Source organism: Pundamilia nyererei, unplaced genomic scaffold, assembly GCF_000239375.1.
Source record: "Pundamilia nyererei isolate P.nyererei 1_Seehausen unplaced genomic scaffold, PunNye1.0 scaffold00127, whole genome shotgun sequence".
NCBI lineage: Eukaryota > Metazoa > Chordata > Actinopteri > Cichliformes > Cichlidae > Pundamilia > Pundamilia nyererei.
The window spans coordinates 1,021,733-1,022,790 of NW_005187528.1; positions in this window are offsets into that span (position 1 = coordinate 1,021,733).

Genomic DNA, 1,058 nt, shown 5'->3' on the forward strand with positions numbered 1-1,058 from the left:
GCGCGCGCTTATCTGTCTGGTGCCGTGGGGCAGCTGCTGCAAAGTCTGATGTCTGCCTGCCTGCTGTGCTCGAGTCAGCTTATAAAAGAGAGGCAGCATTGAAGGAAGTGAAGGAGGATGTGGAGGACTTTTAAAAAGATTATAATGCTAATGAGTGTGCTCCACTTCAAACATACAATAACCTTGCTGTACAGTAGCATCAAATAGTTTGGCAGAACTTGCTCACCACGATGCTTCTGTCATTACCGCTGGGCAGCTTAACACAACTTAAAGGTTCAATTTAAAAAAATACAAGAGGGAATTAGGAAATAAAAACAGGAGAACCTAGGGCAATGTCTATGCGTGACAGTAACTGTAAGCAAATTTACGGCTCAAGGGAGTCACCAAGTTTGATTTAGCTTGTGGTTTAGCTTGAACCTACGACCTAAAATAAGTGGCTCCAATTTTCTTCACGCAAGGAGGCCACAAAAGGCTGTGCGAAGCTGCCGGCCTTGGCAGAGAATCTATCTTGTACAGGCATGAAATACAAGGACGGTTCTTGGAGCTTGTTTGCTGCATGATGGTGAAAGTGAAATAGGATGTCTGCTTTTCAGTAAGAGCTTTTTTTTTGAGTATTTAATACCTGATTATTTGTTTACAAGTTGACAATGACTGTTTTGAACAATGTACACTCTCTGTGTAGATAAATGCTTTTATTCAAGTACATTGAATTAAACTTTCAAGGATGTTTACTGAGCAGCTCAACTTTAATATACTTTTAATAAGACATTTTGAATAAAAATGCTCTGAAAATGAACATTTTAAATAAAACAGTGCAGTATTTAGAATTGTAAATATATGCAGCTGTAACCCTCAAAATTCTGCTTCACTGCAGAGGTAATATAAAACAATATTAAAAATATATAAAATACAAAGGCCATAAAGAGAAGTGATTACTTACTGCATAATATTACTTTTCAAGCACACAAAACTTTAATGTGAGATTCAATAGTGTTTTCTGTTTTTATAAAGTCCATCCATCCATCTTCATCCGCTTTATCCGGGGCCAGGTCGTGGGG